Source organism: Mauremys reevesii, linkage group 5 (genome assembly GCF_016161935.1).
Source record: "Mauremys reevesii isolate NIE-2019 linkage group 5, ASM1616193v1, whole genome shotgun sequence".
Classification (NCBI taxonomy): Eukaryota; Metazoa; Chordata; order Testudines; family Geoemydidae; genus Mauremys; species Mauremys reevesii.
Genome location: NC_052627.1, coordinates 81,481,223 through 81,496,908, shown reverse-complemented (window position 1 = coordinate 81,496,908; position 15,686 = coordinate 81,481,223). Strand labels below are relative to the sequence as shown.

Sequence of the window (15,686 nt, the reverse complement as noted above, 5' to 3'; positions counted from 1 at the left end):
ATCACTTGAAGAGTTTTTGTGCTCTTGGATATAACTTTCCATCTCTCGCGCGCTCTCTCTCTCTCTCAGACACACACACTTTTTTTTAAGGGCATCACAATTCCTTACAAAGAAAGCCAAATTGGACTAAATAAATCATTATCAGGTATAGATGGGGAAAGAAAACCGTGGGAGGCTGAAAAAAACCTCTGTCTAAAAAGCAAGCAAGTGCTTGGGCTGAGAAATGTTTAGCAGTAGATAGTAGAGTTAACTGTACAGTTCAAATGGTGGCAGCCATCTTAAATTTCCATGCACCTAACATTTAGAGTAAGAGAAGCATAATGAAACAAATAACAGGAGTGCAAACTCCAGCATTCATTACTTCCTTAAACTCAAAAGTACCACTTGCATATCATGCATGCTGGAGGGGAAAACAAGAAATAAAAAAGGAATCCTACTGCAAAAGAAGCTAATTGTGCATTATGTGAGAGTTGGATTTAAATGTCTCCTCTTTGCTACGTTACAGCATGGCCAGGCATATAGCTAGAAGGGAGTATGGGTGGGTGTTTGGTTTGTTTGAAATTTTTACTGAAACTGGAAAAAGTTTGATATCTGAAAAAGCCAGAAATGATATCTGTTTACATGTTAGTTTTGGGTACTTTTGTTGTTGTTGTTGTTGTAAGGGAGTGAATCCTTGTTGCTTCGTTAATTTCAACTTGACTTCTTTCATGGAGTACAAAATAATTGGTGTTGGCCTATGCGATTTCAAGAGCTCTAAAGATTTCTGAGAGCTGTAAATAGAAGCATTTTGCCATATTAGGTGAAGAGGGGTTTTAATTCTGTAAACGGATTTATTTAATCTGCAGAAGAGAAGAATGAGGGGGGATTAGATAGCTGCTTTCAACTACCTGAAAGGGGGGTCCAAAGAGGATGGATCTAGATTGTTCTCAGTGGTAGAAGATGACAGAACAAGGAGTAATGGTCTCAAGTTGCAGAGGGGGAGGTTTAGGTTGGATATTAGGAAAAACTTTTTCACTAGTAGGGTGGTGAAGAACTGGAATGGGTTACCTAGGGAGGTGGTGGAATCTCTTTCCTTAGAGGTTTTTAAGGTCAGGCTTGATAAAGCCCTGGCTGGGATGATTTAGTTGGGTTTGGTCCTGCTTTGAGCAGGGGGTTGGACTAGATGACCTCCTGAGGTCCCTTCCAACCCTGAGATTCTATGATTCAAATAATAGTATAAGAGCTCAATCCCTCAAACACTTACACATGTGAGTAATCTTACTTATGAGAGTATTCCCAAGTATTTTCAGGATCAGGGCCTCTGAGTACAGTATTCTTCTGTAAACAGCTGGAAATGAACCTTCATGTGAACAATACCTGGTGCTAATTGGGTCAAATCATTCAAAATTAATTTGGAATCAGTGGGGGTTTTGTTACATTATTTGTTTTCAACATTGCTTTTTGCTGTTTGCTATTCATAATTAATTCCTTTGTTTTAAAAAGTTAAGTAGTATAAAGAATACAGAAAAGTGAACTTTAAGCACAAGGATTGCTTCAGATATGTTCCTTGTAAAACCTCTAATCTATTAAACGTCATCGGCCTATGCTTAATGATGATTGTATTCATTGTGAGTGGTAGTTGGTGACTGATTAGTTGTCTTTACACTTCTGTGTTGGTTGTAATGTATTATCTTTTGCTATCACATTCATCTCTTCTGCACAGATTCTAGTGGACTCTTTGCTGACAGTCTTGGGGGGCTAACATGAAAAGATAGCTTATGGAGGACTAGCAAGCCCAAGATAATCAGTGATAATACTTGGCATTTATATAGCACTTTACATCTTCAGTGTATTGCCAAAACACTAATCTACATTCTTATAACACGCCCATCAACATTGAATCTGATCACCAAATCGTCACAAACCTGTACGGTAGGTAAGAAAGTATTTTATTGCCATTTTGCACATAGGGAACATGAAACTGAGGTTATATGACTTAGCTAAAGCCATGACTTAGCTTGCAAATCATTGGCATAGCTAGAATGAAAACTCAGGAGTCCTAATTCCCTGTCCCATGTGAAGACTTTCACCTTTACTTCACCTTTTCAAATTTAGCATAGGTCAGTACTGTCCAAAAATCTCATAGCTGATTGATGGTTAGTGTGAACTGAGAGAACTAGGTACTTTGATCTCAGGTTAGCAGCATGGTCTAAGAACCTGAACAGAATAAAATAGACTTATCTCCTGGCAGGTCCTAGCATAACACTGTTCATGTCAATATAACCACTATCACAATTTGCAGTTTCAGCAGAGATGCCAACGGCTGAATCAGCATGGAGACAGAACTACTCTCTCATCTCTATAAATTGTCCCTTTAGTAGAAGTTCAGGCACATTGACAATGGAGTCTGTACTACTACCCACTGTGTATACTGTATCTTTTCTATGTATAGAAGACTTCAGTCTTCAGAACTGTCCGTTAGGTACCTTTAAAGAGCTCTGAATTCTCTTTAAAAAGAAAATTATCCTTTAGTTACTGAGCACTGCAAGATTAGGTGCTGCCATTCTGAAGTCATTCAGGTGTGTTATTTGTATGGTCACTTGGTGAGATGCAAAGATTTTTACCTTTGCAACAAAACATTTAATTTTTTAAATTTGAAACTACTTTTTATTTAACAATTTCCTTTAATTTTATTTAAAACACCAAATATTAAAAATGCTCAAAATGAAACATTTTGTTTGACATGAAACAATTTTTTTTGGTAATTACCAAATACTAAAAAATCCATTATTCACACAGATCTACATAATACCTTCATCCAGTTACCATGCCCTCTACCCCAATGAGTGTCAGGATGAATCAATAGTTCTATATTTTACATGACCAATTTTAAGCTTAAAAATATTCAGGATGCTATACCACCTCTGTGTTGATCATGTTCTAGAGTACTCACATTGTGTTGTAAATTGATGTGGCGGAGCCCTCGGGGTTATACAAGATACTTCCTCTTTCACCTTAAGTGAAATTTTGTATGGCGCAGTGCTTAGGAGACTGTGGTTCAATACTTCAGAAAATTTGTTTTAAAAAAGATAAGTTTTGTTCTGAAACACAATTTTCACTTAAAAATGTTTTACATTTATTTACTTACTTTTATGTTGAACATTATTTCATGACACATAAGGAGTAATGGTTAATGTTATATACTACTACTGATGTGATATGGTGTGACACTGTAATCAAAACATTTTATTTTTAAAGTGGTTAAGGCGTTTCAATCCGTACTTTGTATGGATTGAAATGCCTTAACTTATTTCCTAGATCAAAGTGTCTCCTGTTTGTATCATAATGAAACAGTTTGATACTTTGATCTAGGAAATAAGTTAAGTACTGTGTTCTAGTTAGAAGAGCAGCTATTTTCAATATCTGTATTAGCCTGTAATCATTTCTCTATTTACTGTTCACTTTCGTTCTACCATTGTACAGTAACTGGAAAAATATTTGGTTTTGTTCTGACTTGGAATGAAAACAAATTTCCTGCAAAATGAAATGTGGAATTTCCTATCAGCATCTCTGAAAGTAGGGCCTTAAGGGCTCAATCTTGCAAGGTGCTAACACCTGTGAGAATTGCTGAAGGCACTCAATCTCACAGGATGTGTTCGGTGCCTTGCGGGAAGGAGGATTTATCAATGCACACTATGCTTTTCATAAAAGCAGCCACAGAATCACTTCTTTGCTATACAAAAGGCAGACCAGCCCCCTAACCAGGGCCGGCGGAACCCATTAGGCGACCTAGGCAGTTGCCTAGGGTGCTAACATTTGGGGGGCGGCGACCGTGGCGGCCGGATCTTCGGCCACCCCAATTGTTGTTGGTATTTTGGGAGCGGGACCTTCTGACGCTTAGGGCAGCAGAAAAGCTGGTGGTGCTCCTGCCCCTAACTACTACTGTATAGTATTATAGACAGACGCCTAATTCCTTGTCCTCTTTACGGGCCCAATCCTGAAAGCCTTACTTGCATTTAACTTGGTACTGCATAACATGGTGGTCAAAAAATTAGAACAAAATAAAATTAACCTGGCACACATTTAATGGATTAAAAACTGGCTAACTGAGAGGTCTCAATATGTAACTGTAAACAGGGACTCATCATTGAGAGAGTGTTTCCAGTATGGTTCCACAGGGATCAGTTCTTGGCTCTATGCTGTTTAACATTATTTTATCAATGAGTTTGAAGAAGACATTAAATCATCACTGATAGAGTTTGCAGAAGACAAACAAGACAAGTTTGCCGTGGCAAATAATGAAGAGGACAGGTCATTGATTCAGAGCAAACTAGATCGCTTAGTAAACTGGGTGCAAGCAAAGAATGTTTTAATATGGCTAAATGTATACATCTAGGAACAAAGCATGTAGGCCCAACTTATGGGACTCTATCCTGGGAAGCAGTATCCTGAAAATAATTTGGGGCTTGAGGTGGATAATCAATTGAACATGAGCTCCTAGTGTGACGTTGAGGCTAAAAGAGCTAATGCCCTCCTGGGATGCCTAAACAAGGGAATCTTGAGTAGGAATAGAGCCAGGGGTGGCTCCAGGCACCAGCACACCAAGCACGTGCCTGGGGTGGCAAGCCACAGGGGGCGGCCTGCTAGTCACCGTGAGGGCGGCAGTCAGGCTGCCTTCGGCATCATGCCTGCAGGAGATCCGCCAGTCCCGCGGTTTTGGCGGCAATTCGGCAGCGGGTACATCAAAGGTGCGGGACCGACGGACCTCCCGCAGGCATGCCGCCGAATCCGCGTTACCAGTGGACCTCCCGCAGGCGTGCCGCCAAAAGCCGCCTGACTGCCATGCTTGGGGTGGCAAAATACATAGAGCCACCCCTGAATAGAGCGGATATTTTACCTCTGTATTTGGCTTTGGTGTGACTGCTTCAGGAATAGTGTCCAGTTCTGGTGCCCACAATTCAAGAAGGATGTTGATGAATTGGAGAGGGGTCAGAGAAGAGCCAAATGAATGATTAAAGGATTAGAAAACATTCCTTAAGTGGTAGACTCAAAGAGTTCACTTTATTTAGCTTAACAAAGAAAAGGTTAAGGGGGTGACTTGATTACAGCCTATAAGTATCTACAGGGGGATTGAATATTTTTTAATGAGCTCTTCAGTCTAGAAGAGAAAAGTATAATGATCCGATGGCTGGAAGCTGAAGCTTGACTAATTCAGTCTGGAAATTAATAATTTTTTTACAGAGTAATTACTACTGGAACAATTTATGAAGCATGGATTCTTCATCACTGACAATTTTTAAATAAAAATTGATGTTTTTCCTAAAAGATATGTCCTAGGAAATATTCTGCAGAAGTTCTTTGGGTTGTGTTATACAGGAGGTCAGACTAGATGATCACAATGGTCCCTTCTGGCCTTGGAATCTATGAATCTACTCACAAGTTACCCTCATCACATGTGTAGTCTTGCTGTACTGAGAGGAATTAGTCACATGACTGATCCTTAATCAAATAGATCTATTCATGTCAACAGAGCTAGTGATGTAAGGTTGGGAGAATCAGGCCCTATAGTAGTACTTGCAGTGCATCAGAATCAAGCCCTATGTGTCAACCTGCAATGAAAACATGGACTCACTCCTTCAACCCTTAGCCATATGAATAGTCATGAACATGCATGTGCAGGATTGGGCCATTTAGTTACTCAAATGCAGACATATCAGCCCTCACCCCAAGAACACCTATTCAAATGCCCGTTTGGATTTTTTATTAAATACAGTACACGTTCTCAAATTTTTAGAGAGACTCAATTAAGAGAAACAGATGTTCTATGTGAGTAACTCTTTGCCATCAAATACCTCACGTGTACAGTACTTTTGTTATGTATTTCCTAATAATTAATATTATTTTGGTCTGACTAAACCAGACTCAAATAGACAAAAAATAACAAAAAGAAAACCAGTGTTAATTGAAATAAGACATTTTACCTCTCCCATAGCTTATGCCTTGCCCATTATATCCAAAAACATTCCTCCAGTTCAGCTCCCACAATCAGTAGTTGTCCAAGATTAAGAATTCTTGGGTACAGCAGGAATGAGAGAGTGTTCAGAGGACTGAATTGTTATGTTGACTATGCACCAGCACGTAGGAATAAGCAGAAGGGATCACAACTCGAGGTACTCAAAGTAAGGTTGAAGGATTGTGTGTCTGGCAGGTATCCCTGAGGTACATCACCTGCCAGGGGTACTTGGGCAGCTTCATTGACCTACTTTTCACTTACAAACAAGTCAAATCAGTGATATTTATGACATTGTGTTATTTAATGCATTAAAACAAAATTGCCAAAGGCTTGGTTCTGACCTCACACCTAGTAAATGCATTGATCGCAGTGTAGTTTTCCCTGATTTACACAAATATAAGTGGAAGAATCAGGCTACAAGTAAAAATCTCAAATCTGATTTTCTCAATTACCCACTTTCACCAACCATTTTGTCACTTGTTACTCATTTCAAGTATGTCTGTACTTCATTAGCTCATATTTTGAAAATCACAAATCCAAAATGCACAACTGATTTAGGGGTGCTAAAACAGACAGTTTGAGTTTTTCAAGGCACTAACTAGAGAGGTTATAAAAGGAAGAGCAATGCACATGATGTGCTTTGTTTGGCAAGCAGCAATCATGGTATCACATGCACTGTCCATGATACTGCCTGCCTTATGTTTTCCAATTCTTGTGAATTAGAGAGTTTTTATTTTATTTTATTCCTGACATTTTCATATATTGCTTATCAGGTGGCATCTAAATGATTTGTCTGTCTACAACCCTCCCAGGGTAGCAGTAACAACTTCTGAAGGGTGAGATGCCCTTCTCAAAAACTGCCACCTCACAACAACGGGGATGAAAACGAGTGTGAATAGCAATTTCTGAGATGAGCCAGAGAAACCTCCAAATGGCTTCCTGTTGAGATCAAAGGGGGTTCTGGGGCGGTAACTGTGGAAGATTAGAATTTGCAGAGATTTTCCAGTGCAAATGCTTGAATATATATGTTCAAAGCCCACTCTGAAGCGAAGTCAAATCTAACAGTAACTCCCATCCTGCTCTCTTTGGAAGGCAAGGAAGTCAGCACCCAGTAGCCTCCTGTAAGGATCTGCAGCTTCTGGCATATAAAGCTGCCCCTCTGAAGATACCTATTGCAGCAGAGCGTGCAGGCATCTGCCATTTCAACAGCTCTTCAGTCTACCACTTTAATCTTTTCAGTGGTGTTTACTGGCCAAGAAGCTCAGATCCTTAAGTGCTGAAGAATAGTAAGACAAGTTCTCTTTTTGGATGTTGTCCTCTGAGCAATTCTCTCATCAACTATTGGATTTAATACTGCACTTGCATTTGGTTAGCAGGAGTAGAATGCTCCCTTCACTTTTTCAGTGCAAAGTATGTGCAAGCATTTGGCCAGGCCTAAAGTGCTATCACCTGTGTTGAATCTAGAAAACTCTTTCAGTGCTCAGTGTCTGGGATCCACTTTTTTTCTTTAGTTAAATACCAGGTCAGTCCTAACCTCAGTCTAACATCCAGTGCAGACTTAACTCAGGCTCAACTGCCAGTTTTTTCTCCTTAATATGTTCTGCGTTCATACATCCACATGCCTCCATGTTCCATCAGTGCTACATTCTGATGTAGCCACTGCTGCCTTTGCTATGGGGCAGACCCCAAAGCAGCTACAGTAAAGAAGTGCAACTAAGGGCAATCACAACACAAACATGATGGTCCTCTAATCCCTTCCTATAAGCCCTCTGACCAGAAATGGACTAGGTTTACTGGGCTCTCCTCACCCTGCCCCCTCCCACCATGCATGACAGAGCTAGGGCAGATGGGCAGGGATATTTGCAGGGTTTGGAAACTAAGGGGGTCTATCCTAGTGTCTGGAAACTAAGGGATAGTGAAGCCACCCTACTGGCACCCTGCAGGCCATGTATAGTTTGGGCAGCAGCCAACAGAGTGGAGGTATCAGCTACAGGCAGAATGTTACTGATCAGACAGCTTTGATCTAACTTGCAGAGGAAATGCAGGGCCAAAGGCCAGTGAGAATGCAGCCCTTGCATGGAGAAGGTGTATGGTGTGGCGAGTGCCCCAGCAGGTAGCAGTTTCAGTCTCCAGTGTGGCAGGTTTAAAGAGGAGTGGTGCTTCACACAGATGATGCAGAGAAAGCCTACCCAAATCCCAAAAAGAGGTAAGACAACTGCCTTCCTTTACCAGGGAAACCAAGGCATAGTTAAGTGGTGCAATGGAAGACCCCAGCCAAAAGGAGGGAAGCCGAGGCAGATACAGACTACTGCATAAGATGTGATATCTATTGCTTCACATTCTGGGTCGTGCCCTCAGGGTGGGTATTTTGCACTTGGCAATCAGCTACTTCCTCAATCATAGCCAGACTCAATGTACTAAGGGCAAATTCAGAGATGGAGGATTTAGTGGGGGTTGGACAGTTCCTTCATCAGTGCAACAGGATACTTGAAACGGATGATTAGATGCCAAGAGTCAGACTTAAAACTTGAATGGAATGCAGTGGGAGGCACCAGGTCTGGTACAAAACAAACAAATGAAAGATGCCTTTAAGTAAGGCCAGCATGATTTTAGCCTTAAACACAATCCACCACAGAATTGTCTCTAGGGCTTGCTCCTCTCTGGTGTTGAGCACCCTCAGCTCATAGGAACTTCAATGGGAGACAAGGGTTCCCTGGCTGGGATTGAGCTCTAACAGCTTTTGCAGCTCTGGTGTAAATGAGCCCAATCTTCCTCCAATGGAAGTCAGTGGGAGTTTTGCTATCAGACTTCAGTGTAAGCAGGATAAGGCACCTGTAGCTTTACTGTTGAGGTTTTTAATGTGAATATCTGCCAACATTATCATCAAAACATTTTGAAAAACAACTCTGGCAGGGAGTGAATTTTCTGCTATTGGATTCTATTTTTATTTTAATTTCTTCATAAATAACAGGTCAAAATCTGGCAAACAAAAGCTACCTACATTTCTTAAACTTTGCTTATTTTAATGTTACTTAGTTTCCTAGTAAAATGTATGACTTTTTTGTGACTTAACTAGTTTATGGATCCATACTTATGTTGTTACTGCTCATCATTATGGTTTTAATTATTCATCACCCAGGACTTCAAAATGTGCAAATTGCATTATAATAAAATCATAATCAGTAGAACATTTTATGCAATTTGAAAACAGTTTCCCAAATTACACAAATTGAACTAATGAGAGTTTTCATTCTTCCCAGTGTAACTTTCTTCTTTGTGCAGAAGACATTAGGCTTCCATCATCCCTTTCCCTACTAGATTTCAAGTCCACGAGACAGCTCCCTGCTGAAGGTTTCAAGCATAATTTAAGGGGCTGGAGATCGTTCATGGCTGTTTGAATAGTGCAAATACTTTATCTGGGTTACATCCACTACTGTGGCATTTAGCAAAACACAACGTGAATTACCATTTGAAATCACAGCTGGCAGGTCCCGAATAGAAGTGTGATTTCTAGGACGTTTTGTGCAGATCAGTTTTCTCGGGTTACATCTTTTAGTCTCATGCGACATACCACCACATAAACGAGGTATTTCAATACAGCGATTGACATTCAGCAGAAAACACTTTCTGGGGGATGAGAAGTTCCTATTATAGAATCCAGTGTAACTACGCACGAGAAATAACACGTTCACTAAAATCAGATCCTTGCTATCTTTTTAGCAACGGCACCTCATTTTGTGTCTCATGCTTTTGGGGAGCGGCGAAAGCGGACTGTGTGTCAGATTCGTACATTTGCACATGCATCCCCCCCCCCCAATCACGTTTTGGGAAGGAGATGAGGCTGCATTGCAAAGGAAGAAATGTCTCCACTGTGTATTTTCATGCAAAGACGAGACAGTCGGTCGGTGCCATCTCTCGCTTTGTCTCGCTTTCAGGGAAGCAATTGCACGTGCTGCTCTGGGGATTCGGGTCCTGAGGTTCCCCTCCTCCTCCCCCACCCCCCCAGCTTCGCAAAGAGCTTTTTATAGCACACACAGCAGATCCAAGCTTGGGACTTTCATACTCTCCTCGTCGGCTTCACTTTAGTGACTGAGTCCGCCTGTCCGTCAGTAAAGGACAAATTTAGTACGAGTGCAATTAACAAGAGATATTAATCCAACCGGTCAAAAATAAGTAAATAAAAAAGCAGCCCCAAATACTGGGCCACGGAGCTCGAAGGGCACCGATCTCGGCTTACAGCAGCAGGGGAGCAGGGACGGGTGCCTACGCTTGCACCACACGCGGTGTTGTCCAGAGGAATGAATGAATGAACGAACGCGTGAATGGGGAGAGCCGGGAAAAGAATGAATGGGGCCCCGCTGCGCAGCCACACGCCGCCCGCTCGCAATGAATGAACCGCTCGCCCGCCGCGGCGTCTCAGCGCCGCACCGGGGCGCTGTTGCCCCGCCGTGGCAGAGGCGGCGGCTGGAATCCCCCGGCCGCGCACGTGTCCGGGGCTGAGGCGGCCGAGCGCCGCCAACGCTAGATGTCACCTGGAGGCAGCGGTGGCGGGTGGGGGAGGGGGCGAGGGGAGGCTATAAAAGTAACTCTCCGCGGCACGTGCACACTTCAGGGAAACTTCGGCCCGGCCGCGGCCGTGAAAGGCGCTGGGGCAGCCTGCGCCGCGCCGGACACCCTCCGCCTGAGCCGGGCGGGCGGATCCCCGAGGGCTGCCGGCGAGCCCGCTCCTTGTTCCCCCTCCCGCCCCAACGTGGCCCCGGGATGTTGGGCTAGTGAGGCTGGGGCGAGGAGGAGGAGCAGCATGAGAGGCAATGGGAGCGGGCTGAACGCCTCCCACCCGCCCGCGGAGCTCAGCCTGGACCGGCCCGCCTGGGTGGCTTCCACTTTGGCCGCCATCCTCATCTTCACCATCGTGGTGGACGTCCTGGGCAACCTGCTGGTGATCCTGTCCGTGTACAGGAACAAGAAGCTGCGGAACGCTGGTAAGGGCGTGGGGGGCGGGGTGGAAGTGCACGGCGGAGGGCAGAGGAGGGGCCGTGCCAGCCCCAGCGCCTTCCTCCCTCACCCCAGCCTCCCTGCTTCAGTGAGGCGTTGGGCGCTGCTAGCCAACGGCTGTCGCTGGCGCCAACCGGCTGGGCACGGAAAGTTGGGACCCCGGGAGGGCTGGTCCTCATTGCCTTGGCGCTGAGGCGTCTGTAGCAAACGCGGTGCCTTGGAACCCGAGCCTCCGGCCAGCCCCCTTCTGCAGAGCTATTTTTAACCGGCCACAACTGGAGGTTTTCTAGCTGTTGTATCCTGCTCGTTTGTAGATAAAACTGGGGAATGGGGCTTTAAAATTCACTGCGAGACCGCGGATACAGTATGTGACAGATGCCCAAAGCCGCGTGTTTCACGGCAAATCAGAGCTCAAGCTCTCTGATGTGTATTTTTAGCAACTGCAACCAAACCGTGGTGCTATTTAAAGCTTTCGTTCAGTAAAAGTGTGAGCCGGTATAAAAACAAACAAACAAGCTGTGTTTTGCAATGGAATGAAACACGGAGGGAGGGAGGGTGCCATAGCATGTAAGTAGTAGGTGAACCTTCCAGATGCCACGCTACTGATCTCTAAGTTTAATATTATTTAATACATCTCTCTGCATAAAATAACAGGGTTGTGACATCAGACAAAGTCAAAAGGTTCAGTTATGGCTGATGTATAATTCAGAATAAACGAAGGCACAATGTTGATGAGCATCTCTCTTTGTTCACCAGCTACTTGCTGTTTACTTCTTTTAAAGACTGAAACCATCTGACAGAAAAGCAGATTTAGGCACGTCTCAGAAAAGTGGATTTTTTACAGGCTAGGATCTGTGAGGGGCTATTGAGTAAATCCCTCTTAGTTTACTGATTATTGGTCCGACAGACCGGAACTTCTCCTTCAGAAGCGTTCTGCTTTATCACGTCAGACCAGCTGCTGCGCACGTGTACCAAATCGGTGCACTCTAAACCCTTTTGAACCTTTCATGGGGGGAGAGGCAATATATGCAGGGAGCTGCGGTGCTAAACAAAACAGGACTGTGTGTTGCTATTTTTTTCCACCCCCTAAACTATTGTAAAGGATTGGATCCTATTATTGATGAATGGCCTGCAGAATTTCAGTGTTAACTCCACAGAAGTCAGCTGAGTTAGACTGACTTGACACTGGTGTGAGAGAGGAAGCTTGGGTTTGAATCTAGACAACAGCTATGTAACTGTTCTCTGTTTGCATTATAAATCTAACTGACATGGCATAAAAGGTTTCATGGTCACTTTCTAAGTAAGGTAATTAAAATAATGTCAATAAGCATGATTAAAATGAAGGCAAACTGGTTTTCTTCTGTAGTTATCACTGATCTAAAATGTAGATACTGGAACTTTCTGTCATTTACCTTGATGTAAATAAAGAGTACTTCCATCAAAACCAAAAGTGGTGTGAGCACAGAATCAGATTCTAGAATTCCAAGTCAAGCTGAACTTTGTTTTGCCATTTTTTCTCATGTAGACCTTTCTTTTTATCCTAGGGATTTTTTTGTTGACGTAGGTGTATATTTGTAATGGGTCTGTGGGTGAGAGTTAATGGATTTAGATAAACCCCAGTGTTAATTCACATGCCTCAGTTCTTCTCTTGGGAATCTGAAGTCTAGAGATCCATAGTAACAGAACCACACAAAATATAGCGATGTGTACCTAAGAGTAGAATTGAATCCTTAGACTCTTATATCTCTATTTGTTCTGCTTTTGCTCTCAGCACATCCCACTCACATGTGCTCGCTTGTCACATTTCTCACTCTATGCCTTTTTCCTTCTCAGTGGCTATTGAGAACTGCAGCAAATTATAACATAGAGCCAAGGCCAGAGAATGTTCTTTGGATATTGAATTGTGGGACAGATACTGCTGTAATTTAACTAAAAAACTGGCTTAATAGCAGGAAATAATTCATATTATGTTTCAGGATAGAATCTAAGAGTAAAACAAAGTAGTTTCCTAGGAGATAGATTAAAACTTCTGTCCTGTAAGAAAAACTTTGAATACTTTGAAAGAAAATGTATGGACTTCAGGATCTTGGGAAACATAGAAAATGGTTAAACAAACATCTTATAATCCTCATACAACTAATTTGTAACTTTTCAGACCCCACCCAGCGAAAATTTAAGCAGTGCATAACTTCAAAGATGTGTGTAGCCCCATTGAACATTACACTGAATTCAGTGGGACCACTCATGAGTAAAGTTATGAATGTGTGTAGGTATTTTTAGGATCCAGGCCTTATATTATTTTGAGCAGGGGAAGGAGGATTTTCTTTAATTTTTTTGCTGTTAAATCAGGATATTTAGGAACAGGCTACATTTTAAATGTCAGACATCTTATTTTGTTAATTATAAAGAAAGCTGCAACTATTTGCAGAGCCATAATGAGAAAGAAACTTCTGATTTTTGCAGCATCACATATTAATAAGACATTTGCTGACACATTCATTGAGGAAAATAAGGACACAGGTGAAAATTCCTCCTCAGGGAGGAGCAGAAGATGCCTCCTGAAGAATATGTATTTCAATGAAGATTTCTCTTCTTTCTCTGAAAAGAGGACAAACTGAACTATGGAATATTCAACATTGTACCACAACAGGTGGATGTGGTGGGGGAAAATATCTTGCGTCTCCATCTCTCTCTCTCTCTCTCATATATAACTACAAAGTCAATCCGGGGACTACTTTTATTGCTAACATATGCCCTGGGGAATAGTAGGAAAACCTAGAAAAACCTTCACAAGAAGTGGTATCACCTGCCTACCAGTCAGAAGGTTAGTGAGGTACTGTGATCAAAGCAAAGGAGTCAGTATCTCAAAGAAGCTTTGTCTCTGCAAGCGAGGAGTGTCTGATACACCAGACTCCTTCATAGTCACAGACGTGGCTTCAGTAGATGCTCTTCTAGACACAGAAGCCGATGATGCAACTGGTAGGATCCTCTTTTATTTAATGTACTTGACTGTAATGGGTTTCATAGTTCTGACTTATTGTTATGGTGATTTTTATGATCCAACATACTACTAGGCCAAGTTCAGTCTCGGTGCAAGCAGCTGTGACCCAGGTCTCATTGGCTTACATCAGGGCTCAATTTGGCTCCTGATGTCTTTTAACTTTGACATAGATTTAATGGGAAACATTCAAGGCATAAGAAATCTGATGTTTTAAGTCTTGACCTGATGTCTAGATAGGTAAAACTTTACTAAACTATTCATGTGCTTTCTTATTTTTTTTATAAATAGGTTCAGTATAAATCATGGAATGTGTTTCATGATTCTTTGTTAATGCTTATAAATTCTTATAATTCTTATCAGCTTATGCTGATAAATTCTTTTAATAAAAGTCCTGAATTGAAAAATTATAGACACAGATTTTTGCTCAGTTGCTCTGCTCAGTGTTGCAAAGTCTAAAGTGACTTGGGCTCTTAAGTGCCTAAGACCCAAAGGTATTCTCAAAGGTATTTAACTTCTGAAATCAGGGGGAGTTAGGCGCCTAAATAGCTTTTGAGGCTCTGGGCCTAAATCACTTGTGAATATAAGACTTTGACTCCTGAGTCACTTAGGCCTTTCAGTGCTGAGTAGAGCAATGCTTAAATAGTTTAAAAATCTGGGCCCAAGTGACTAGCCTCAGGGAAGGTAAGTGGGGAAATACAGATAGTCATAAAGTTATGTGATGTGAAAACTAAAAAAGCAAAATATTAGAGCACCTCAGTGAATTTAGAAAGCAGGTAACTTAAAGCAGTTTATAAAATGTTATAAGTAAGAATTCATATGATTGACTGTCCTTATGCCTTCCTTGTTCTCCTTGTCAAGAAAACAATGCATCAAGAACAAGGCAATGAAGCAGTTGCAAAAAATAGCTTATCACGTGGTAAGTTAAAAATGATTTGTCCCCTATTAGGACCTCATTCTGCACTCTTTGCATATGCACAAAACAACCATTGTAATCACTGGGAGCTTTGCATACACAAGGATTGGAGGTTTGGGACCTTATTTGTTAATAAAGGGAGCTGCTTTCAGTCTTATCCCTCTTGAGCTTCTTCCTCTTCCCCTTCCAAACTGTATTCTTTGGGCCAATGTCATTGGTTTTAGCATGGCTACTTGGCAGAGCCAGCATAAAGGAGTCATAAAGTGGTCTGAAGAGCCACCCACTGAATTCCTGGGGAGCCTCCACTCCTCACCCTCTTCCACAGGCCAGAAGTGGTGACCAGGCCTTTCCTACCCCGGGCCTATTTCTTGCTGTTGGAATTACTCATCCTGGCCATTGATGGCTGTGCACTCTGCTTCTGCTCAGGGATGAATTTGGTCTTTTATTCATGTTTGTTCAGTTTCCCAAATCAGTAGCTGAATCTATTACCAGCATGTCTATTACCAACAAACACTATTGTCACTAGCTAAGAGTGCAGAAAAGAGGTTCTGATATTGATACAGCTCCAAAGCCCTGATACAGCAAGGTAACAGGATTATTCACATGCTTAAGCTTCAGCGTGTGCATAACAACCTTCCTGAATCAAGACTCAAGACAGAAGCAAAGAAGGGAGAAGGCAATTTTTATATTCTGAATTCATTTCTTTGCTAAATTGGGTTCAGGGAGCATAGTTTGTAAAGACAGGACCAAGAATGTCAGGAGAGCAGTGCATGAGGTTGAGAGCA

At 42.2% G+C, this 15,686-nt stretch overlaps 1 protein-coding gene across 1 annotated transcript in view; it reads left to right on the top strand.

The window, feature by feature from the left end:
• Positions 1-10,595: 10,595 nt before the first annotated feature.
• Positions 10,596-15,686, top strand: part of MTNR1A (melatonin receptor 1A) — a 97,798-nt gene continuing 92,707 nt past the window's right edge. The window contains exon 1 of the mRNA XM_039541666.1: positions 10,596-10,974. The gene's annotated coding sequence lies outside the window, so the exon portion shown is untranslated. The remainder of the gene's footprint in view (positions 10,975-15,686) is intronic.